Source organism: Panthera pardus, unplaced genomic scaffold (genome assembly GCF_024362965.1).
Source record: "Panthera pardus isolate Hobbes unplaced genomic scaffold, ASM2436296v1 HiC_scaffold_1, whole genome shotgun sequence".
NCBI lineage: Eukaryota > Metazoa > Chordata > Mammalia > Carnivora > Felidae > Panthera > Panthera pardus.
In genome coordinates, this window is record NW_026526654.1 from 5,905,106 (window position 1) to 5,932,042 (window position 26,937).

The following is a 26,937-nucleotide window of genomic DNA, read 5'->3' on the forward strand; positions in this document are numbered from 1 at the left end:
AACTGAGGCAAGTTTTGAGGAAGGCATGTGTATGCAAGTCAAGTCCCCATTTGGGAAATGGTAGGCTAGAAAATGGTTCAGCAGCAAAATACCAGAGAGGCAGTATATTAAGATAGAACTTGCACAAGAGACCTTTTATAAGGAAACTCTTGATGTAATAATGGGGAACTCTGTACTGATTCAACTCCTGAAGAGGTCATAGCAGCTCTAGTGGGCCAGTGTTACTGTTATCACCACATACAATTTATTGAGAAAAAGTGGCAACAGGATGGGAACTCCAACCCAAATGGTCAATTTGTAGACTGTGCCCTATTCTCTGTGCTGTAGTGCCTCTCAACTGATCACCATATCCTAGAAACAGTCAGCTTGGGCTGCCATAACAAACTAACACAAACATGGTGGCTTAAACAACACCAAAAAATATATTTTTTCACAGTTCTAGAAGCTAGAAGTCTGAAACCAAGGTGCCATCAGGGGTGTTTTATTCTGAGGCGTCTCTCTTTGGGTGTCTTTTCATTGTGTCTTCACAATGTATGTGTCTGCAACAGATTGGATGTTTGTGCACCATATTCCCAAATTCATATCTGAATTCTAACATCAAAGTAATCGTATTAGGAGGTAGCATTAGTGCCCTTATAAAAGAGGCTCCAGAGAGTTCCCTCATCCCTCCTACTATGTGAAGACACAGCAAGATGGCTGTCTATGAACCTGAAAGAGAATCCTCACCAGACATTGAATCATCTGGTCCTTTGGTCTCGGACTTCAAGGCTCCAGAACTGTAGGAAATAAATATTTGTTGTTCATAAGCTACCATGTATGTGTTATTTTGTTATAGCAGTTCAGACAGACTAAGATAGTATCTGTGTCTTAATCTTCTCTTATGAGGGTACTAGTCCACTTTGACTGATTAGGGCCCACCCTAGTGACCTCATCCAAATAGTCTCTGTCTCCAAATACAGCAACATTCTGAGGTACTAGAGGTCAGGACTTCAACATATGAATTTTGGTGGGGGACACAATTCAACCCATAACAAAGGGTTATAGAGTAAATGATTCTATGTATCAAGAAATGCTCTTCAGCTATGGTTCCAGTTGAAAGTGGTTGGCATAGTGTCAGTACACAGTATATGCTTAATAGATACGACCTATTATTCTTTTTCTTCTCTGCATCCTTCTCATCTCTACCCACTATCTTCCCATTTCTTTTTTCCCATATTTTCTTTTCATTCTTCAATTAATTATTTCCCAGTATTGCTAATATTTCCATGTACTTCTTTCTCTAAGAATAATAAGCAATATAACCAATTATCATGTCTCCAAGAGAGCACTGCAGTTATAAGTGAGGCAGTCAATCGATCACCATATTCTAGGGGTAAGAATATGGGGCTAGAGAGCAGTCTCTGAATTCCAGGAGGAAGCCCCTGTGAGGTCAGGGCCTCCTGAAAGAACAGACTTGTCCTTTGCTTCATGATAGAAAATGGGGAGAAGAGTTAAGATGGTGGAGTAGTATAAGGACCCTAGGCTTGCCTCATTCCTTGAACACAGCTAGATAAATATCAAATCATTTTGAATACCCAACAAGTTGATCTGAAGACTGACAAAAAAAACTGCCAGGTAGAAGGTAAAAGGTGCAGAGATAAGGACTGGGGAGAAATGGATTGTGGGTGCTGTGGAGGGGAAGGAGCCCTGGTCATGAAGAGGGACAAGAGAGAGGGGCCCGGGGAGAAGTGCCCAGGGGATCATACAAGGAAAACACTTTCCCAAAACCACTGACTGGGAAAATGAGAGGGGCTGGTTTTTCTGAGTTTTACAATCAGAAGGTTCTAAGACTGGAGTTTTAGAGGTCTTTGGCATGGCTGGTGGGGATTCCTGAGAGTGCTCCTGTGGAGAGGAGTGCAAAAGACAACTCCAGAAGTGCAGGTGGCACGATCTGAGGATTACCTGACATATACTGGGAAAGATGGTTCCAACTTCTTATAAGAGCACATCTGGGAGAAGTGGAATTACCTCTCCTTGGACAAAAGACTTGGAGGGTACCATTTTCCTCCCCCACCTCCCAGCATAGGCACAGAAACACCAGTTGAGGGCAGCTAATCTGGACACTGACTCTTTGCTGCACTTTACTCCAAACTCCATGTCCCTGCAATTTGGTGCAAATGCCATTCTGAGGCAAATATGCATCAGTCCCAGTACAGCAAGACACTCCCCCAGAGGACCACTGTAGGTACTACCATGCCAGGTCCCTAAAGTTTGGAGTTTTAAAACTCAGACAGCCTGCCTGGGAGAGACCCTAAGGTGCACTGTGCTACCCAGAGGCCCAGACACAGACAGGGTGAAGGCAATGATGTGAAGGATGCCTAAGACACATGAGAGGAGATTGCTCAATCTTCTGTGAGGATTTTCCAGACAGCAACAAGCATTAAATCCCCTCTCCAGGGATGAGAGAGGGGGCTGACATCAATTCTTTCCCCCATCCCTCATATTAAACTAACTTCAGTAATCAGCACAATGCCAACAGTGGCATCAAACTCTGCTCCCCTGTGCTCTGCAGGGGCTGCATTTCTTGATTGTGACTGAGAAGCAGGGCAGAGGGCCCATACACCAGAAGACAAGCACAAACTCCCAGTATGCACAAAGCGTACTAACCACGGAGTGCTGCAAAGCTTCAGCTCCTGTGAAAACAGCATCACATCTCTTTTAAGAAGCAGACCAAAGCACACCTAGTTAAAACTTGACACATTCTGGCCAAGGTTCAACACTTCCCACTGCAGAGAAGGAGAAACTCTGCAGATTACTGACCTGAGGAAAAGAGCAACTAAAACACAGCAGCACATACTGTGCACATACCATACAACAGAGACACTTCCTGAAGTACCAGGCCCTGGAACTTATATGACCTCTTCCTTATAAAGCAATTACTCTCAGGAGGAGGAAACACCACAGGCTTTCCTAACACACAGAAGAAGACAGAGACCTAGATAAAATGCTGACAGAGGAATTCACTCCAAAAGAAAGAACAAGAAAAGGTCATGGCCAGGGGTCTAATAAAAACATTAAAGTAGTACACCTGGCCCAGAATTTAAAACAACAATCATAAGGATACTAGCTGCACTTGAGAAAAGCATAGAAGACACCAGAGTGTCGCTTACTGCAGAAATAAAAGATTGAAAAACTACTCAGGCCAAAATGAAAATGTAAGAACTGAGATTCTAAAATGACTACCTGTAATGACCACTAGTATGGAATAAGCAGAGAAATGCATAAATAACATAGAAGATAAAATTATGGAAAAGAATGAAGATGAAAAGAAGAGAGAAAGAAAAATATTTGATTACAAATGTAGACTTAGGGAACTCAGCAACTCCATAAGGCGTAATAACAGTTGTATCACAGTAGTCCCAGAAAAGAAGAGAGGTAAAAGAGGGCAGAAGGTTTATTTGAGCAAATGATAGCTGGAATATTCCCTAATCTAGGGAAAGAAACAGACATCCAAATCTAAGAGGCACAGAGAACTCTCAACAAAATCAACAAAAGCAGGCAAACGGCAAGACATACTGTAGTTACCTTGTAAAATATAGAGATAAGGAAAAAAATCCTAAATGCTACAAAAGAACTCCCTAACGTATAAGGGGAGACAAATAAGGTTAGCACCAGATCAAGCCATGGGAATTAGGCAGTCCAGAAAAGAGTGACATAATACATTCAATGTGCTGAATGGGAAAAAAAAAATGCAGCCAAGAATAATCTATCTGGTTAAGCTGTCATCAGAATAGAAGAAAGATAGTTTCCCAGACAACCAAAAACTAAAGCAGTTCATGACCACTAAACCAGTCTTTCAGGAAATAATAAAGAGAAATATTTGAGTGGGAAAGACCAAAGCAACAAAGACTAGAAAGGAACAGAAAAATCTTCAGAAATAATGTCAAAACAAGTAATGAAATGGCACTAAATTTGTATCTATGAGTACTTACTATGAATGTAAATAGATTAATGCTCCAATAAAACACATAGAATTGGGACACCTGGGTGGCTCAGTCGGTTAAGTGTCTGACTCTTGATTTTGGCTGAGGTCATGGTCTCATGGTCAAAGATAGAGCCCTACAATGACCTCTGTGATGGGTGTGGAGCCTGCTTAAGATTTGCTCTCTCCTCTCCCTCTGCCCCTTCCCCACTCATTCTCTCTCTCACTTCCTCAAAAACTAAAAGCACAAATAAACAAACCACCATAGGGTGTCAGAATGCATGAAAAAGATAAGACCAATCTATATGCTGCCTACAAGAGACTCATTTTAGATCTAAAGATACCTGTAGATTGAATTCAAATGAGGGTATTGAAAAATATTTATCATGCAAATGGTATCAAAAGAAAGCCAGAGTAGCCATACTTATATTAGACAAAACAGATTTTAAGACAAAAACTGTAACAAGAGATGAAAAAGGGCGCTACATCAGAATAAAGGGGTCTATCCATCAAGAAGATCTAAAAATAGTAAATAATTATGCCCCCAGCTTGAGAGAACCCAAATATCTAAAACAGTTAATAACAAACATAAAGGACCTCTCTGATAATAATACAGTAACAAAGGGGACTTTAACACCTCACACACATAAAGGGATAGATCATCTAAATAGAAAATCAGTAAGGAAACAATGACTCTGAATGACACACTGGACCAGATGGACCTAAGAGATATATTCAGAACATTTAATCCAAAATCAGCAGAATACACATATTTTTCAAGGGCACATGGGGCATTCCCCAGATTAGATCACATACTAGGGCACAAATCAGGACTCAACAAGTACAAGCAGAATGTCATACCACACATATTTTGAAACTTGAAGTCAATCACAGAAAAAAAATTGGGAAGACCACAAAACATGGAGGTTAAAGAATATCCAACTGAGGAATTAATGGGTCAACCAGGAAATTAAAGAAGAAATTAAAAAGTACATGGAAACAAACAAAAATGAAAACACAACAGTACAAAAACCCTGGGATGCAGCAAGTGTTCATAAGAGGGAAGTATATACCAATACAGGTCTACCTCAGGAAGAAAATGAAAAAAAAAAAAAAAAAAGGAAAAAAGAAGACCAAAGCAACAAAGACTAGAAAGGACCAGACAACATCACCAGAAACAGCAACTCTACAGGTAACATAATGGAACTAAACACATGTCTTTCCATAATCATTCTAAATGTAAATGGACTAAATGCTCCAATCAGAAGACATAGGATATCAGAATGGATTAAAAAAAAAATCCATCTATATTCTCCTTATAAGAGATGTATTTTAGATCTAAAGACGCCTACAGATTGAAAGTGAGGGAATGGAGAACCATCTATCATGCTAAAGGATGTCAACAGAAAGCCAGAGTAGTCATACTTATATCAGACAAACCACTGTAAGAAGAGATGAAGAAGGGTATTATATTATAATTAAGGGGTCTATCCATCAAGGAGATGTAACAATTGTAAATATTTATGCCCTCAACTTGGAATAACCCAAATATATAAATCAACTAAGATTAAACATAAAAAAAAAAAACCCTCATTGATAACAATACGATAATAGTAGGGAATTTTAACACCCAATTTATATCAATGGACAGATCTTCTACAGTGAAAACCAACAAAGAAACAATGACTTTGGATGACACACCAGATCAGATATACTCAATGGATATATTCAGAACATTTCACCCTGAAACAGCAGAATACACATCCTTTTTGAGTGTACATGGAACATTCTCCAGAATAGATCACATACAGGGTCACAAAACAGCTCTCAAGTACAAAAAGATTGAGATCAAACAATGCATATTTTCAGATCACAGCTCTATGAAACCTAAAGTCAACCACAAGAGAAAAATTTGTAAACCCCTCAAATACATGGAGGTTAAAGAACATCCAACTTAAATAATGAGTAGGTTAACCAGGAAATTAAAGAAGAAAAATAAAATACATGGAAGCAAATGAAAATGAAAATATGACAGTCCAAACCCTTGGGAATGCAGCAAAAGCAGTACTAAGAGGAAAGTATATTGCCTATCTCAAGGCCTATCTCAAGAAGAAAAGTCCCCAATACACAACCTAACCTGACATCTAAAAGAGCTAGAAAAGGGTCAGCAAATAAACCCTAAAACCATCAAAAGAAGGGAAATAATAAAGATTAGAGCAGCAATAAACAATACAGAAACAAACAAACAAAAAACAGTAAAACAGATGAATGAAACCAAGACCTGGTCGTTTGAAAGAATAAACAAAATTGAATAACCCCTAGCCAGACTTCTCAAAAGAAAAAGAGAAAGGACCCAAATAGATGAACTCACAAATGAAAGAGGAGATATCACAACCCGCACCACAGAAATAAAAAATTACAAAAGAATACTAAGATAAATTATATGCCAACAAACTGGACACTCTGGAAGAAATGGACAAATTCATAGAAACTCACAAGCCACCAAAACTGAAAAAGGAAGAAATAGAAAATTTGAAGAGATCCATAACTAGCAAAGAAATTTAATCAATAATCAAAAATCCCCCAACAAACAAGAGTCCTGGAAGCGAGATGGCTTCCCAAGGGAATTCTACCAATTAAGGAAGAGTTAACACCTATTCTTCTCAAACTGTTCCAAAAATAGAAATGGAAGGAAAGCTTCCAAATTCATTCTATGGAGCCAGTATTACCTTGATTCCAAAACCAGACAAAGACACCACAAAAAAGGAGAATTACAGGCCAATATTCCTGATGAAGATGAATGCAAAAATTCTCAATAAAACACAGGCAAATAGAATTCAATAGTACATCAAAAGAATTATTCACCTTGCTCAAATGGGATTTATTCCTTTCATGCAGAGCTGATTCATTATTTGCAAATCAATCAACATGATACACCACATTAATAAAAGAAAGGATAAGAACCATATGCTCTTGACAATAGATGCAGAAAAAGCATTTGACAAAATACAGCATACATTCTTGATAAAAACTTTCAACAAAGTAGGGATAGATGGAACATACCTCAACCTCATAAAAGCCATATAGGAAAGACCCACAGCTAACATCGTACTCAATGGGGAAACACTGGGAGCCTTTTCCCTAGTAAGGAACAAGACAAGGATATCTACTCTCACCCTTACTATTTAAGATAGTATTAGAAGTCTTAGGCTCAGTAATCAGACAACAAAAGTAATAAAGGGCATCCAAATTGGCAAGGAAGAAGTCAAACTTTCACTATTTTCAGATGACATGATACACTGTGTAGAAAACCTTAAAGAATCCACCACAAATTGCTAGAATATATGAATTTAGCAAAATCATAGGATATAAAATTAACATGAAATCTGTTGCATTTCTATACACCAATAATGAAGCAGCAGAAAAAGATACCAAGGAATCAATCCCATTTACAACTGCACCAAAAAACATAAGATATGTAGGAATAAACTTAACCAAAGAGGTAAAAGATCTGTATTCTGAAAATTACAGAAAAATTATGAAACATATTGAAGAGGTCACAAAGAAATGGAAAAGTATTCCATGCTCATGGTTTGGAAGAACAAACCTTGTTAAAATGTCTATACTACCCAAAGCAATCTACACATTTAATTCAATCCCTATAAAAATACCACCAGCATTCTTCACAGAGCTAGAATAAATAATCCTAAAATTTGTATGGAACCACAAAGGAAAACCAAAGCAATACTGAAAAAAAAAACAAACAAACAAACAAACAAAAAAAACTGGAGACAAAACATATCTGGATTTCTAGCTATATTACAAAGCTATAGTAATTAAGACAGTATGGTACTGGCACAAAAATAGAAACAGAATCAATCTGATTCTGGACCAATGGAACAGAATAGAAAACCCAGAGATGGACTCACAACTGTATGGTCATGTGGAAAATCAAATAGCTATGTCTTAGGTTAGGAGATTATAGGGAGTGCATTGCAAAGCAGAAAACTGCTTTCTGTCCTTGCTGAAAACAGCGGCCATGCTTCGCTTATCTAGTGAATGTGTATGTAGGGGGCACACACTTAACTTACCCAGTTAAGTATATCTAGGTGTTAGGTCTGCCTATACTCATAAATTCCTTAGGCCATGTTATTACATGGAATATTTTACCCTGTTGTAACTTGTTTTTCTGCACATTTTCTATACGTTCTTACTGATACATAGCCAACTGACATATTGCTCATTGTTTTCCTAAATGTATGCTCAACAAATGCAGGAGCTTTAGAGCAGCTCAGGGAGACTCCCTCTCACCTCTCTTGACTCGCATGGAATCTTGAGTAATCCTTTCTGCCATCCTTGGCTTTGCTGGACAAAGCCAAAAGCTGAACCCATATGGTCAACTCATCTGTGACAAAGCAGGAAAGAATATCCAATGGAAAAAAAAGAGAGTCTCTTCAACAAATGGCATTGGGAAAACTGGATGGTGATATGCAGAAGCATAAAATTGTACAACTTTATTACACCATACATACACAAAAATAAATTCAAAATGGATGAAAGACCTAAATGTGAGACAGAGATTTAAGAATTCACACACACAAAAAAAAGAATTAAGAAAACTAAAAGACAGCCTATGAACTGGGAGAAGATATCTGAAAAGGGCAGACCAGATAAGGGTTTGTATCCAAAATCTATGAAGAATTTATCAAACTCAACACCCAAAAACAAACAACTCAGTTGGGAAATGGGCAGAAGACATGAATAGAAACTTTTTCAAAGAAGACATCCAGATGGCAATAGACACAGGAAAAGATGCTCTACCTCACTCATCACCAGGAAAATACAAATCAAGACCACAATGAGGTGGCACGTCACGCCTGCCAGAATCGCTAAAATTAACAACAGAAGAAAACATAGATGTTGGAAAGGATGAGGACAAAGCAAACCCTCTTGCATTGCTGATGATATTGCAGACTGATGCACCCACTCTGGAGAACATGATGCAAGTTCCTCGAAAAAGTAAATATAGAACTGCCATACAATCCAGCAATTGCACTTAGGTATTTACCTAAAGGATAGAAAAATAAAGATTTGAAGGGATACATGCACCCCAATATTTATAGCAGCATTATCAACAATAGCCAGTCATGGAGAGAGCCCAAATGTCCATTGACTGATGATCAAGATGTGATATACATCAAGAAGATGTGATATATCTATCTATATCTATATCTATATCTATATCTATATCTATAATCTATATCTATTAGTATTCAGCCATCAAAAAGAATGAAATCCGTCCATTTGCAATGATCATTATCAAAGACAAATACCATATGATTTCATTCATATACGGAATTTAAGAAATAAAACAGATAAACATATGGGAAGGGGAAAAAGAGATAAAAGAGGGAAATAAACCACAGGAGACTCTTAACCATAGAGAAGAAACTGAGGGTTGATGGAGGGAAGTGGGTGGCAGAGTCGCTGAATGGGTGATGGGTATTAGAGAGCACTTAATATTTTCATGAGCACTGGGTATTGTATGTGATGACTCACTGAAATCTACTCCTGAAAACATTATTATACTGTATGTTAACTAATTAAAATTAAAATAGAAAAAAGAGTCAGAAGAGGAGAAGAAAATGACAGCTGAGTAGGAGGATCCTAGACTAGTCTCATCCCAGGAACTCAACTAGATCACTATCAAATCATCCTAAAACCCCAGAAATCTACCTGAGGACTGGCAAAACAGACTCCACAACTAAATGGAGACAAGTGGCCACATTGAGGAATGTGGAAATGATGGAGAACTCATCACAGCTGTTGCTGAGGGGAGTGAGCTGTGGTTTGAAGAAAGTGAGAAAGAAACACACAGGGGAATGCACAGGATAATGTTTTCCCAAAGCCATAGTCTTAGAATATGAGAGGGGTGAATTTCATGAGTTCTTACAACCAGTGGGGCTTAAAGCCTGGAGTATTAAAGGTCAGTGGGCTTGGCTGGGATAGAGTCCTGAGGCACTGTGCTGTTCCTAGAGAGAAGGCAGGCAACAACACAATGACAGCATGGAAACAGCAATCTGAAGAATGCCTGGGGAACACAATGGGGAGATTATTTGCTCTTCTCAGAGCGCATCTCTGAGAGGGAATTTTCAAGGAGACACCTCTCTAGGAACAAAACAGCTGGCTGGTACTATTTCCATCCCCCTGCTCCAGCATAAACACAGAGCTACCTGCAGGAAGCAGCCTTGTCCCCACATTGCCTAACACTCTTACAAAAAGCCCTGTAACTATGTGCTCTTGTAGGATTTCCCTTTTCAGTAAAGCTTGCCTTGGTCCCACTGTGGCAGACCCCTCTAACAGAAGACCTCCACAATCTCCTACCTATAACACATACCCTGACCAGAGAGTTCTGTCTCAGTTCTGGGTAGAAGTGGTATCAGGTTTCACTTCACAAGCCTACCAGAGCAATCTAGTTGAAAATGCATTCAGGGTAGGGAGCAAACACTGCCCACAGCAAATAAGGAGTAGCTTGAAGGACACAGCAGCCAAATTACAACATGAGCTTTTCTTCATAAGGTCATTATTTTCAGAAGAAGGACACATCAGTGGCTTTTCTAACACAAAGAAGAAGGCAGAGACTTAGACAAAATGCAAAACAGAGGAATTTATACCAAGTGAAGAACAAGATAATGCCAGGGCCAGAGCCAAGAGCAAAACAGATATAAGTAACATGCCTGATGGAGAATTTAAAGCAACAATCATAAGTATACTCACTGGGCTTGGGAAAAGAATAGAAGGCATCAGTGACACCCTTACCATAGAGATAAAAGAGTTAAAAGAGAATTAATCAGAGATGAAGTGTGCAATAAATAAGATTGGAAACAGGCTTGATATAATGAATAGCAAACGTAAAGAAGCAGAGGAAATAATTACTGACATAAGACAAAGTAATGGAAAATTATTCAGTTGAATAAAAAAGAGAAAGGTTTGAGCAACACGAGAATGGACTTAGGAAACTCAATGACTCTATCAGATGTAATAACATTCCTATGATAGGAGTCCAAAAATAGAAGACAGAGAAAAGGGGGCAGAAATTTTATTTGAATAAAAGGTGAAACATTTTTCTAATCTGGAGGGGGAAACACACATCCAGATTCGGTACACACAGAGAACCCTCATAAAAATCATAAAAGCAGGTCAACGCCAAAACATATTGTAATTAAATTTGCAAAATATACCAATAAAAAAATCTTAAGAGCAGCAAGACAAAAGAAGTCATTAACTGCTGGAGACCAGCTCCCGCAGGTCCAGGGGTTCCCGAAGGAAGAACGGCATCTGTGAAAATAAAACCAAAATAAAAAACTGGGAAATAAAAAACTAAAATAAAAAACTAAAACTAAAATAAAAATGGACACAGACAACAGCAGAGTGTTGAACTGGCCGATTTATTGCAGTAAACATGGCATTATATATACTAGTGATTTCCTTGTAGCATACGTCAACTATGTTTTTCTAACATTACCTAATTTTGAAAATGTTCCTATGTATAGACAACCTTTAAGAAATAACATGGTGATTTTCCCCTAACTTTCCCACATACCCTTTGATTATAAATTAATTTCTTACATTATTCCATTATGCATCTGCGTTTATCTATAATCTACAAAGCATTTGCTTTGCTGTTCTCGTGAAAGGCCCTCCATTTCTCAACACCTCAAGTAGAACAGTTACAGGGACATGACCTCCTAACCACATGAGGCCAGAAGAACAATGTGTTTGCCATGGTCCGAGGTGCCAGAAAGGGGCTGAAAAAGCCTTAGAAACCTAGGCCTCATACATTCTCAGAGAGACAATGCACCTAGGAACCAATGAACCATTCTGTAGCTTAACCGACTAGGTTCAGTCATCATCTGGAATGCCTCCAGGGGCCAGGTGGGCCTAGGGGTTGAAGTCATCTGTGCCCAGAGGTACACTCCTTAGTTGCCAGAGTGGGGCTTTCAAATCCATATGTCTCTCCTTTATTGGCCTCCTTTGCTGACAAATGTATGAGGCTATCCTTCCTATAAGTAGAGGAGTCTCCATAGAGGATGGCAAGGGCTAAACGCAAGGGCGCACCATTTCTTGTGGAACCTTATTTTCTTCCCTAATGGTTCTTTTCCCAGGGGCCCTGCGGAGGGCAATTCCCCAACAGACAATACCCCAGGTAGTTTCAAGGCCAAATTACCTAAAAGCGGGAGTACAAGAAGCTTCACTGTAGGTGGGCCGTCCTGCAGTCACCAATCTGTCTACAGCCTGGGCCCTGCCACTCAGGCTGGGATAGCTTGGCTTCCAGAAATTAACTTACAAGGAAAAACCCTAAGGCTATCTGGAGATTCCTCAACAGATACTTGGCAAGCCATAAAGGAGTGGCATAATATATTCAAAGTGCTGAATGGGTAAAATCTGCAGGCATAAATACTCTATCCAGGAATGATATAATTCAGAATAGAAGGGGAGATAAAGAATTTCTAGACAAAAGCTAAGGATATTCATGACCACTAAACAGTCCTGTAAGAAATATTAAAGGAGATTCTTTGATGGAGAGGAAGAACAAAATTGAAAAGACAAGAAAGGATCAGAGAAATCTCCAGAAACAATAAGAAAACATTAAAAAAAATGCAATAAATACATATCAGCAATTACTTTGAATGTAAATGGACTAAACACACAAATCAAAATACACAGGGTGTGAGAATGGATTAAAACAAACAAACAAACAAAAAAAAGCCACAAGACCCAACCATACAGTACATACAAGATACTTATTTTAGAGATAAAGACACACGCACATTGAAAGTAGTGAGATGCAGAATATTTATCACACAAATAGATGTCAAAAGAAATCTGGAGTAGCAATACTTCTATTGGACAAACTAGACTTTTTATTTATTTATTAAATTCAAGTTAGTTAATATACACTATAGTCTTGGCTTCTGGAATAGAACCCAGCGATTCATCTCTTACATATGACACCCAGTGCTCATCCCAAAAAGTGCCCTCCTTAATGCCTGTCACCCATTTAACCCATTCCCCCACCCACTTCCCCTCCAGCAACCCACGGTTTTTTCTCTGTATTTACGAGTCTTTTATGGTTTGCCTCTCCCTCTGTTTTTATCTTACTTTTCCTTCACTTCCCCTACATTGAGTTTCTCAAATTCCATGCATGGGTGAAATCATGTGGTATCTGTCTTTTTCTGATTGACTTATTTTTCTTAGCATAGCACCCTCTTTAGTTTCATCCACGTTGCAAATAGCAAGATTTCATTCCTTTTCATTGTTGAGTAGTATTCCATTGTGTATGCATATGTGTGTATATATATATATATATATATTATATATACATATATATATATAATATATATATATTATACACATACACACATATACATATTATATATATATTACATATATATACACATATACATATTATATATACACATATACATATTATATATACACATATATTATATATATACACATATATAAACATATACATATTTTATACATATACACATATATATATTATATATATATATATATATATATATACATGTATATATATCAACTTTTTTCTATCCATTCATTAGTCGATAGACACTTGGGCTCTTTCCATAATTTGGCTATTGTTGACAGCACTTCCATAAACATTGGGGTGCATGTACCTCTGAATCAGCATTTTTGTATCTTGGATAAATACCTAGTAGTGCAATTGCTGGATCATAGGGAAGTTCTATTTTTAATTTTTTGAGGAACTTCCATACTGTTTTCCAGAGTGGCTGCACCAGTTTGCATTCCCACCAGCAGTGGCAAAAGGGTTCTCCTTTCTCTGCATCCTTGCCAACATCTGCTGTTTCCTGAGTTGTTAATCTTAATGATTCTGACAGGTGTGAGGTGGTATCTCTGTGGGGTTTTTATTTGTATTTCCCTGATGATGAGGGATGTTGAGCATCTTTTCATGTGTATCTTAGCCATCTGGATGTCTTCTTTGGAAAAGTGTCTATTCATGTGCTCTGCTCATTTCTTAACAGGATTATTTATATTTTGGGTGTTGAGTTTGGTAAGTTCCTTATAGATTTTGGATACTAACCCTTTATCTGATACATCATTTACAAATATCTTCTCCCATTCCATCAGTTGCTTTTTGGTTTTGTTGATTGTTTGCTGTGAAGAAGCTTTTTATCTTGATGAGATCCTAATAGTTCATTTTTGCTTTTATTTCCCTTGCCTCCAGAGACATATCTAGTAAGAAGTTGTTGCAGCCTAGGTCAAAGAGGTTGCTGCCTGTGTTCTCCTCTAGATTTTTTTGGTTTCCTGTCTCACATTTAGGTCTTTCATCTATTTTGAATTTATTTTTGTGTATAGTGTAAGAAAGTGGTCCAGTTTCATTTTTCTGCATGTCACTGTCCAGTTTTCCCATTACCATTTGCTGAACAGACTGTCCTTTTTCCATTGGATATTCTTTCCTGCTGATAAACTAAATTTTAAAACAAAGACTATAACAAGAGACAAAGAAGGGCACTGTAACTTAATAAAAGGGCCAATCCAACAAGAAGATCTAACAGTTGGAAATATATATGCACCCAACATGAAAGCAACCAAATATATAAAACAATTAATAACAAACATAAAGGAACTATTTGATAACAATACAATAATAGTAGGGGACTTTAATACCTCACTTATATCAATGGTCAGATCTTCTAAATAGGAAGAACAGAAACATCAACAAGGAAACAATGGCTTTGAGTGACACATTGAAACAGATGGACTTAACAGATATGTTAATAACATTCCATTCCAGCAGAATACACATTCTTTTTAAGGGTACATGGCATAATATCCAGAATAGATTACATATTAGGTTGCAATTTTGGCCTCAACAAATACAAAAGATTGCAATAATACCATGCATCTTTTTCTGACCACAATGCTATGAAACCAGAAATCAACCACAATAAAAATTTGAAAAGACCACAATCCATGGAGGTTAAACAACATGCTACTAAAAGGTGAATGGGTCAACCAGAAAAAAAAAAAAAATTAAAAAAATACATGAAAACATATGAACATGAAACACAAGCCTCCAAAACCTTTGGGATCCAGCCAAAGCAATCCTCAGAGAGACACGTATACCAATACAGCCCTAGTGAAGAAGGAAGAAAATCTCAAATAAACAACCTAACCTAAAAATGAAGGAGCTAGAAAAAGAACAACAAATGAAACCTGAAGCCAAGAGAAGGAACAAAATAATAAAGATTAGAACACAAATATATGATATAGAAATTGCAAAAACAATAGAACAGATCAGTAAAACTGGGAGCTTCTTTGAAAAAACTAGTAATTGATAAACCTCTAGTCAGACTTACAGAGAAGAGAAAGGACCCAAATAAATAAAATCACAAACGAGAGACAGAAATAAAAACTGACACCACAGAAATACAAACTACAAGAGAATATTATGAAAAGCTATATGCCAACAAATTGGACCAATTCCAAGAAATAGATAAATTCCGAGAAACATATAAACTACAAAATCTGAAACAAAACGAAAACGAAAACTTGAACAGACTGATAACCAGTAAGGAAACTGAACCAGTGAAAAAACAAAACAAAAAAACTCCCAACAAGCAGAAGTCCAGGGACAGATGGCTTCACAGACAAATTCTACCAATGATTCTACCAATCATTTAAGAGGAGTTAATATCTATAATTCTCAAAGTATTCAAGAAAAAAAGAAGGAAAATTTCCAAATTATTTCTCTGAGGTTAGCATTACCCTGATACCAAAATCAAATGAAGACTCCACTAAAAAGAACTACAAGCCAATATCTTTGATGCACATGGATGTAGAAATTCTCAATAAAATACTAGCAACCCAAATCCAACAATACATAAAAAAAAAAAAAATCAGTTAGCCAGATAAAGTAAGATTTATTCCTGGCATGCAAGGGTAGTTAAATATTCACCAATAAGTCAATATGATACACCATATTAATAAAAGAAAGATAATACACCATCTATCATTTCAATAGATGAAGAAAATGCATTTGATAATCAGACAACAAAAAGAAATGGAAGTCATCCAAACTGCAAAGAAGAAGTCAAACTTTCAATATTTGCACATGACATAATAATACATAGAAAACCAAAAAGACTTCACCAAATAATTGCTAGACCTGATAAAGGGCTTCAGTAAATTTGAAGGATAAAAAATTAAAATGGAGAAATTTGTTATATTTCTTTATACCAATAATGTAGCATCAGAACTAGAAATTAATAATTCAATCCCAGTTAGAATTACACCAAAAACAATAAGAGAGCTAAGAATAAACCTAACCAGAGAGGTAAAAGATTTGTATTCAGAAAACCAGAAACACTAATGAAAAAAATTGAAGAGGACACAAAGAAATGGAAAGACATTCCATGCTCAGCGATTGGATGAACAAATATTGCGAACATTTCTTTACTATCCAAAGCAAACTATACATCTAATGTAATCCCTATCAAAGTACCACTAGTATTTTTCACAGGCCTAGAACAAACAATCCTAAATTTGTGTACAGCCATAAAAAGCTGAAAAGCCAAAGCTACCTTGAGAAAGAAAAGTTGGAAGCATCACAATCCCAGACTTCAATGCATATTACAAAGCTGTAGCGATAAAAACTAAATGGTACTGGCACAAAAATAGACACAAAGATCAACAGAACAGAGTAGAAAACCCACAAATGAACTCATAACTTTATGGTCAATTAATCTTCAACGAAGCAGGAAAGAATATCCATTGGGGAAAAGACAGTTTTTTCAACAAATGATGCTGAAAAAAATGGACAGCAACTTGTAAAACAATGAAACTGGATCACTTTCCTACATCATACACAAAAATAAACACAAAATGGTGTAAAGACCTAAATGTTAGACAAGAAACCATTAAAACCCTAAAATAGAACACAGGCAGTAACTTCTTTGACAACTTCTTTCTAGATATGTCTCTTGAGGCAAAGGAAACAAAAACAAAATGAACGTAGGAACTGTATCAAAAAAAAAGGCTTCTGCGGTAAAGGAAATAACCAACAACAACAACAAAAAAAACCTAAAAGGCAACCTAGAGAATGGGTGAAGATGTTTGCAAATGATATATCTAATATATTTTGGTTAGTATCCAAAATATATAAAAAACTTGTAACACTCAACACTTCTCCAAAAAAAGAAATTCAGATGGGCAACAGACACCAGAAATAAAGCTCATCATCAGTTACCATCAGGAAAATGCAAATCAAAACTACAGTGTGAGGTATGACCTCACATTCATCAGGATGGTTAAAATCAATAGCACAAGAAATAACAGGTGTTGGCAAGGAGGTGGAGAAAGGGGAACCCTCTTACAATGCTGGTCGGAATGCAAACTGGTGCAGCCCCTCTGGGAAACAGTATGCAAGTTCCTCAAAAAATGAAAAATACTACAACCTATGATTAGTAATCACACTATTAGCTATTTATCCAAAAGAATACAAGAATACTAAATCAAAGGGATACATGCACCCCTATATTTTGAGAAGCATTATGTACAATAGCCAAGATATGGAAGCTTCCCAAGTGTCCATTGATAGATGAACAGATAAAGATGTGGTTGGTATATCTATAACAGAATACTATTCATCCATTAAAAAAAAGAATGGAATCTTGCCATTTGCAATTACATGGATGGAGGTAGAGAGTATAATAAGTGAAATAAATCAGTGAAATACAAATACCATACAATTTCACTCACATGTGGAATTTAAAAAACAAAACAAACAAGCAAATGGGAAAAATGAGACAGAGAAGGCAAGAAACATATTCTTAACTATAGAGAACAATCTGATGGTTCCCAGATGGGAGGGAAGCAGGGTGTGGTAATAGGTCAAATAGGTGATGCGGATTAAGGATGCACTTGTGATGAGCACAGGGTGATATGCAGAACTGTTGAATCACTATTATTGTACATCTGAAACTAATTAAATAGTGTACATTAACAAGCAGATAAAAATTTAAAAAAAAATAAAAAAATAAAGCTAGCAGGTGATTGTAATGAGCGGTCAGGGGTGAGAACCACAGACAGAACTAGACCATGTCTTCAGTGGACTGAGAGGAACAGCTTCTCATCATGGTGGGAGCAGGGCTGTGCTTAGTTCAATGAGTTTACTGTGTTCCACCTCTGTCACTCACAGAAAGAGGCTTTCAGCCAGAATCATATATTTACTGATACCTTTCTTTCCCCCAGTCCCCCTATTGTTAAGCTTAGCTAATGAACTTTACCATCTGCCCACTCCCCCAACTCCATGCCCGAATGCACATTATCCCTGCTGTCAAATATTGCATATCTCCTCAAAATTCATCTAAAATCTTAACCTTTCCCTAGTAGAATCCATACTCTTCCACTTCTACCTTGCCTCTAAAGCAATCACCTCAGGCTATGTGAGCAGAAGTGTTACTCTTATTCTTGCTTCTTGTATTGCTTTTGAAGTACTTCACTTATGCAAGTCCTCATTCTCTAAATGTCCTGGGATCTTCTCAGATGCAGGGACCCAACACTGATTGACTCTGAGAAACTGGACACACCATACCTAAACCTTGCTGAGTAATTGGGAAACTGAATATACATATCAAGAAATGAATAGACATGAAAGAAGACATAAATCCAAAACCAAAAAACCACCCCACATTTATTTCATAAATGGAGATAGTTGGGCTCTTGCAGGAGCTCAGTGAAGCAGCTTCTTAAGAAAGAGAACAAAAAAGATGGGAGCTGGGGGTCTGACTCTGGCCCCATTTCTGATGGCTGATCTGCAGGTTTTACTCTCATTAGCAATTGGAAAACCCATATAAGTTAACATCTCTTTGCATAGGTCTTGCTTGTATGCATTTCTTCATTTCAACAGCAATGTCTTTAAGACCTACAAAAAAACAAAAAGAAGACTGCCACTGCCTTCTTCCTTTCTTATACGCCCCTTTTTACCCACTGAGACTGGACGTAAGATGTAAGCCAGGCCATAATTGTGTATGAGTCATCCAATACAACTGTCTCTGGCAGAGACAGTGGGCTGGAATGGTGTCCTCCAAACACACAGCTGCCAGATGCCTAAACCCCCTCACAACATACCTCAATCAAATATTGTTATATTTTCCAAACCTTCTTTAAGTAAAAAATTTTCCAATTCACATTATCACTTAGGTATGTAGTATGTTTTATTGACATTTTATACAGATGGTAGTAAGAACTTGTTCTTAGTCCTTAGTTCTCATTAGTCTTCAAATGACTGTGAGGAGCTGCATGTATCTGAATTTCAGTTATGTATACCCTCCATGATGAGACATAAATCTAATCTCCTTTTACTCTCTGAGTTATTTTTAAAGAAATAACAATAGCCATAAAAAAGTTATTCTGCTTGTGTTCCCTGTCTTTCAGAGTGCTTTTAGATACATTCTTACACATGGCAGCCACATTATGTTCTTGGTAATTTCATTTTGCCTCTTCTGGGTGCCATATCCAGTGACTGCTATTATAAAGCAAAGAATCACTCTGTTATGAAAATTACAGGAAGTAGAAACATAAGAATCCAAGAGACCAACTGACATGACTAGTCCCTTTAATTATCTGAGGATGAAGTCCAACAAAGCTAAATTCCCAGAATCAGCAGGAAAAAGTGAGAAGGTAAAGAATAACTATGCAAACAACCCAACCCTCATGGAACCCTGTCCACTGCTCTTCATGTTACACAATACTACTGATTCTTTTTCTTTTTTAATTTTTTTTAACACTTATTTATTTTTGAGAGAAACAGAGAGACAGAGCACGAGCAGGGGAGGGGCAGAGAGAGAGGGAGATACAGAATCTGAAGCAGGCTCCAGGCTCCTAGCTGTCAACACAGAACCCGATGTGGGGCTTGAACCCACGAAAGGGCGAGCTCATGACCTGAGCCAAAGTTGGACGCTTAACCGACTGAGCCACCCAGGTGACCCTATAATACTACTGCTTCTAATTCATTTCACATTTGTGTCTTCAATTTAGAATTTTGTGTTGGATTTTCTCAAAGCAAGTATAGTAAATTATGCTTTACAATCTTCTTTGAAGAAAGTTTAAATTTAGTCATTGCCTTTCTGCAAAGCTTTTACTTTGAAAATTAACAACCCCAGTGGTGGTGGGGGGGAGCAAAAATTACTCATGTTTTTTAAAATAAAAACTAGGGGTGCATGCGTGGCTCAGTTGGTTAAGCTTCTGACTTCAGCACAGGTCATGATCTCATTGTTCATGAGCTCGAGCCTGGCATCAGGCTCTCTGCTGTCAGCGCATAGCCCTCTTCAGATTCTCTTTCTCCCTCTCTCTCTGCCCCTTCTCCACTTGTGCTCTCTCTAAAATAAACAGACATTTAAAAAAATTTCTAAGCAACAAAATACTATTTTTTAAAAAAGCTGAAGTTTGCAGAGGATGAAGGTTCATCCAATATGCCAAACCACCTTCCTCAAAGCTAGCAGATTTGTTGACAAAAGCATGTAAAATTTTATAAATCAATGAAAGAATGTGAGAAAGCCAATTAGACATATTTTCAGAGTGAGGCTATATACTTATTTCTAAGAAATCTGGGCAAAAGCTGCATTCTCCTCAACACTACCCTTAGGACACATGCCCCTAAGCTTATGAGAGAGTACTACTTGTACTGTGTCTACACGATATTGCAAACAAGAAAAGTACCTGTGTTTATGACACCAGAAAACTCAACACACTTCATTTTATCTGCTGTGCACCACTTGAGCTCATTGTCACACTTTCTTCCCATCACTGCAAAGCATGTTGGGCACTTGAAGCCATTGGAGTTGAATTCATCAACATCCTTCTCATCTACATCATTCATCTTAATCTCCCAGGATGCTGTTAAAAAAAAATACACACACACACATACACACACAAACACTTGCTGGCTATTTGCCACTGGCAGGCAAATGTACCCATGCTCACAAAGCAGACTTAGGTCTGTCCCCTTCACCTTCCCCTATACTCCACTGTAGTATTCCACATATGACACTCAACAGAAGAGTTACCACAAAAATTCCTGCCCTCATAGAGCTTACTTTCTGATGGCGGAGGTAGACACAAAGAAAGAAGGAAGAAAAATACACAGTATGTAAGACAATGAAAAATACTAGAAAGAGAAACAGAAAGGATAGAAAATGTAGGGTATGGTTGCAATTCACAGGAACGGCTGCATTGAAGGGGTAACTTTTTTAATGGAAGCCTAAAACAGATTTACTTCCAAGTGCTTATGCAGAATATGAATAAAGTCTTATAAATAAAGAGCACAGGATGTAGCATGTACAAGAGGTTTAAAGAAGAGGCCCCAGCTGACAAGAAGGGGCCTTAGTTCTCCTTGCATTCTCTGCCTTTGGGGCTCCATAACAATGTCCACTGACACTTTGCCTCCATCTCAGTGTCCTTAATACTATCCGCTGTTGAGGACAAAGGCTGGACTTTGTTGCTGCAGAAAAAAAAAAAAAAAGTCCTGGAACAGAGCAGAGAGTGGAGGGAACTACAGGTGAAGAGGCAGAAACCTGAGAAAAGGTAGGGTAAAAGGAAAACAGGAAGTAAAAGTCACACTATTTATCTGCAGAATTTACCTCCTCCTTCCAGCAGGACTTCTCCTAGCTCTCCTTTGGCTCTGCCAATTCCCACAAGGTGAGCAGCGTGTGATGTGTGATACCAAGGTAACAAACCGACTCAGAGCTTGCACACTCTCCCTCAACCGTGCCTGATACCAAGAAACCTAGAATTTCTTGCTCAAACAGATCAAGCAGTGACAGATCAAGAGAGGGGAGCTTGGACTTGAGGACTGGTGTGTCCATGCACGTGATCGTGATGCCCTTCAAAGTGAAGGAAAAGTGAGGTGGGGAAAGGAGGTGGGCTGAGAAGCAGAGTGAAGATGTCTCAGTGTTGAAAATCTCTGGCAAGGAACTCGGAGGAGTATGAATATTCCAGGCCTTTTAGGTCCAGGTAAGAGAATAGAAGCTATTTTAACCATTATTTTAGCTTTTTAATATTGAGCCATATTACCCTGCAAATGTGAGGGCAGCAGGCCCTCGACCCTGGGCAGGAGGAGGAGTTGGGAAGGTTGGTTTCTGGGGGCTGGAAGCCATGTGCTATCATGATGACAAAAAGAAGCAGAATCCAGAGATGGCTGGAGCTCTCCACAGACTAAATACCTTAGAGATCCAGTGTTAACCTGGCCTGCTCTTTCTAAAGAGTCTTGTTTGATGAAGCACAGTACAGAGCCAAAAGTAATAAAAAAAAAATAACATAAAAAACAAATTCCAATCAATAACATTAAAAAGACTTCCCAATTCATAATTTCTTAGCAATGTGTCTCATATTTCCTTTTCTCTCCTTCCAAACTCTTTCACATCCCATTCTGCTTAAAGCTGTTCTGTCCAATTTGTCTATTTAATGTAATTAAAATTTGTTTTAAAAGTTCAGTTCCTCAGTTGTATCAGTCTTATTTCAAATGCCCAATTGCCCCACGTGGTTAGTGGCCACTGTCCTGGACAGTACGAATACAGACATTTCACTCATTGCAGAACATTCTATTGGATAACATTGCTCTAGAGTATTTGTGGTAAGAGGAATACAAACTAAAACTAAATGTGTTGGTGAGAATATGGGAAACAGGCATTTTCCATTATTTCTGGTGGATAAATTAGTACAACTTCTCTAGATAGCAATTTGATAATATAGAATAAAAAGTCTACATTGGACATACTCTTTGATCCAGCAATTCCTAGGTATTTTCCTACATATGTAATTGTATGTACAGTAGGTCATTCACTGCAGTGTTCTCTGGGATAATAAATGGTTAGAAATGACTGAAATGCTCATGGCTAGATGGACTTTAGCATATCCATGAAACAGATATATTTAGAATGTGTTATTCTACATGCATGGAAAACTCTTCAAAATGTATGTTTAAGGAAAAAAAAAGCAAGAGCTAGAACATCAGGCATGAAATGCTGCCATGGGAAGAAAAAGATACATTTGGACATGTTTGTAAAGATCATAGATGATCTCTGGAAAGGAACTCAAGAAAGAGGTAACTGTGGTTGTCTCCAAAAAGCTGGGGGGCTAAAGAGGAGAGCATGATATACTCTCTACTACTTACCTTTTGCATTTTATACCATGGGCATATATTATTTACTTTGGGTACACATTTGTATACTTAGTACTTAAGAATCAGCATATATTTTTTACTTTAATATACACATTGTATACATTTTAAAAATGTATACAACTAAAAACAAATAAACAATAAATAAATAAATAAATAAATAAATAAATAAATAAATAAATAAAAACAAAGGGAAAGGACAGGAAAAATGTGTTCTAAAATTTGCTTTTGCTCTTGTGTGAGCGAGGGAGGAAGAAAGACCTGCAAAAATTGAATAAAAAAATAAGCAGAAAACCTAAATAGACATTTTTCCAAAGAAGATATAAGAATGGCCAAAAGGTTTATGAAAAATGTTCAGTATCACTAATCTTTAGGAAAATGCAAATCAAAACCACAATGAAATACCTCCTCAAATTCCATCAAAAAGACAAGAAATAACAAATGGTGATGAGGATGTGGAGAAATGGAAACCACTGTATACTTTTGTTGGGATTGTAAACTGGCACAGCCACTATGTAATACAGTATAAAGAATCCTCAAAAAATTAAAAATAGAACTACTGTTAAAAGGAAAACCACAGATTCCAGATGGAGTCACTCACATGAAGGCTCCACATCAATAAATCAAGATTTTATACCTAACCTAACTGTAGTTTCAACCACCTCAGGAATGTAACCTTTAACTAGTCAAACTGGAATTTTCTGGTCAGCACTAGGAGGCCATCCCCTGAGAGACTCCTTTCCTTTTAGGAGGATGAATTTGTGTAAACAATACATCTCTTGCTAATATTATAATCCTTTTTGTAATGCCCTCTCTCTGACTTTAAAATCATATCCTTTCCTTTTCTGCAGCTCAGCAGAGCTCCCCTCTACTTATTAGATGGGATGCTGCCTGATTTATAAATTGTTTAGAGAAGTCAATTAGATCTTCAAATTTACTCAGATGAATTTGTGTATGTGCTTAACAGAGTTAGTGGCAGTGTTGGGATCAAAGCAAACTTCTGAAAGCACTCAGGGAACATGACAAACAGGCATGGCACCCTGTAAACTCTTTTGTGGTTGGTTACTGTCTTTACCACAGTTTCTGAGGGCCATTGGTAATCCCCTCTGTTAGACCTCTGCCTTCTTTGCATCAAGCTACTGATCTAATTGGTTTTCCAGTCCAGGGTTCAGATTGCTAAGAGGCACTAACAGAGTGCCAGTCTTTAGCCCTTGATTCAGTTATTTACTGGAGTTTGCTGATTTAAATCCTTCTCCAGTTCCAGTCTTTAGTCCCCATTTACTAAAGTCTGCTGATTTAGTTCACACTGAGAATTGCTGGTGGTACATTCAGGTTCTTCTATTGGCCAATTTGCCATTAACTCCTAAAGCAAGGGAGCTGCTGCAGTGTTTTGCTTGCTTGGAAACAGTCCACAGTTCCCATTCTTTGAGATATGCTGATTCGACCCTTTCCACAGTCTCTAGTTCTTTAGTTACCGCCGGTATCCACACTTCTGTTTCCTCAGTACTACTGGTTTCTGTTAATGTGCACATGAGGTAAAGGCTTGGCTAAAAGAAAAATAACAAATAAATAATAAGAGAATGGGATCCTTAAAATCCAGAGTTAAGTCTTCCATCTTCTCACACACCTGCTTATTTTGTATCCAAGAACTATGGTCCTGGAAGCTATGACAATCTATAAGCTTCTTTTGTGTTCTGAAGAACTTGACTTGGTAACTGTCAGGTTGGGGTATAAAAGCAAAGCAAAAATTGTCAAAAGCAAAAACCATCAGGTTGGGGCGCCTGGGTGGCTCAGCTGGTTAAGCATCCGACCTCAGCTCAGGTCATGATCTCCTGGTTCCTGAGTTCGAGCCCCGTGTTGGGTGGGCTCTGTGCTGACAGCTCAGAGCCTGGAGCCTGTTTTGGATTCTGTGCCTCCCTCTCTCTCTGCCCCTCCCCTGCTCACACTCTGTCTCTGTCTCTTTCTTTCTGTCAAAAATAAATAAAAAACATTTTAAAAATTAAAAAAAAAGCAAAGGCTTCAAAATTCCAAAAATAGATTCATTGAAAGTTTCAAGACAAAAAAAAAGATAATAAAATTAAAAAGACATATGAGGTACCTAATAAAAAAGACCGTAAGATTGTTATAATTCTTACTGCTTCCCTCTATCCCTGCTTTATTTCAATCCTCATTCTAGTCATCTTCTGAATTGTCTTTGCATGACCAGAAACAAGAGTCCACCAGACACCCCCTATCTACCCTTCAAGGAGGGCACTTTATGAGTCCCTCCTAGAGTTGATACGACACTGAAGGATTTTCCGATAAACTTCTACATCATTCCTTTAAACAGTCAAGGGAAAACTAAAAGAAAAAAATTCAACATAGGTGGATGTATGTTAGTCCTTTAACATCACATCCAGGCTAGAACTCAATTTTTGAGTAATTAAAAGCAACTGTCCTTATCTTACAAACCTTTCCAAAACTAGAAGTGCAACTCTAGAAGCAATTCAAAGTCCACCTATTCCTTTACCAAACCCCAAATCTCCTCTGTTTATCTCAAAAGGTTTTTAAATTATTGGCCTTAGAAAACCAAAGTCCTTCATGGAGGAACTTGTATTCTTTGTCCCTTGATAAATCTTATCATGTCTGTAAAATATAAACACAGGCCACCTGAGACTAAAGAAAAGAAAAAGAAAGAAACAAAAGAGTCATTTTAAAACTATGAACTGCTAAAGAGACTCACCCAAACTCTAGACCTCAGCCTCAATATTTCCTCCAGGGACAAATACAAATCTCAAAAACCTTCTCCACAAGTATTACTAACTATAAGGTCTCTGTATCTGTTTGTACATTGTGTTTATTTTGAATATATGGCATTTTCTACCTCTAAGGTATTGCTAAAATTACTTGGTAAAAGAATTCTACTTAACCAGCTTAAAGAAAATTAAGCACTTACATAATTTTAGTATTCATAAAAATTCTCAAAAATAGGAGCACCTGGCTGGTTCAGTGGGAAGAGCATGCAATTGTTAATCTTGGGGTCGTGAGTTCGAGATCCATGTTCGATGTACAAATTACTTAAATAAATAAAACTTTTTTTTAATTCTCAAAAATAGAATAAAAAGACCAAAGTGAATTTCAGGTTTATGTCATATGGGACAATATTTGGTAATAAAGCTAGTTTATCAGTTTACTTAAAACTGGATTGTCTTTAGAGTCATCAACATTAAATATAAAATACTTATTCTACCCAGGTTTACTAAAGTAAGCTCATGTTATCTCTGTTATAAAATTTGTCAATAAAAACTTGGTATAATAAAACTTACTTAAAAACAGCTTCCTAAATCTTTTTGGCAACTTGAAATTTTAAAGTTTTACTGAGTTAAGTGATGAGTTTAGTTAAATTTACTGAAAATCTACATCATTTCCAAATAAGATAATGAAGTATTAATTACTAAACACAGGTTTATTTACACAGAAATTAAGGATAAATTTAGATCTCTTAGCAGACATTTTTTTGTGCTTTATTGAAAGACTGTACTATAAGAAAGCACATTTTCAGAAATTATGACATGTATTCATAAATATGCCAATTAAAGATTTGTGGTATAACAGGTCACAATTTCTTACTACTTAGTTTTTGATAGAAATTAAAGTTTTTAATAGTTAAAAATTCTAATTAAAACTACTAAAAATAGTAAGGAAAACATCTCCATATGCAAGTAAAGGAGGAGATGCTTTCAGTAAAAGAAGGTATGAGAAATGGAAA